This window comes from Sinocyclocheilus rhinocerous, unplaced genomic scaffold (genome assembly GCF_001515625.1).
Source record: "Sinocyclocheilus rhinocerous isolate Xijiao unplaced genomic scaffold, SAMN03320098_v1.1 scaffold984, whole genome shotgun sequence".
NCBI lineage: Eukaryota > Metazoa > Chordata > Actinopteri > Cypriniformes > Cyprinidae > Sinocyclocheilus > Sinocyclocheilus rhinocerous.
Window position 1 is genome coordinate 1,451,333 of NW_015643603.1, and position 467 is coordinate 1,451,799.

Here is a 467-nt window from a genome sequence, read left to right on the forward strand (position 1 = left end):
GTGATATCCTGTTATGGGGTGTTTCTCTGCAGCAGGGACTGAAGCACTTGTCAGGATAGAAGGAAAAATTGATGGGGCAAAATACCGTCAAATTCTGCTGCCCTCTGCCAGACAGTTGTCAATGGGATGAAGGTTTACCTTCCAACATGACAATGACACAAAGCACACAGCAAAACTGAGCACACAATGATTGAAGGAGAAAAAGGTGAATGTTCTTGCATGGCCTAATCAGAGCCCAGACTTAAACCACATTGACAATCTGTGGAATGACTGCAGTTCACAAACACTCACCATCAAATTGAACTGAACTTAAGCAGTTCCGCAAAGAAGAGTGGGCAAATATTGCAAAGTCTAGATGTGCAAAGATAGTAGAGACATATCCCAACAGACTAGAGGCTGTAATTAAAGAAAAAGGTGGTTTAACAAAATACTGACACAAGGGGGTGATCCTTTTTCCAACTCAGTGA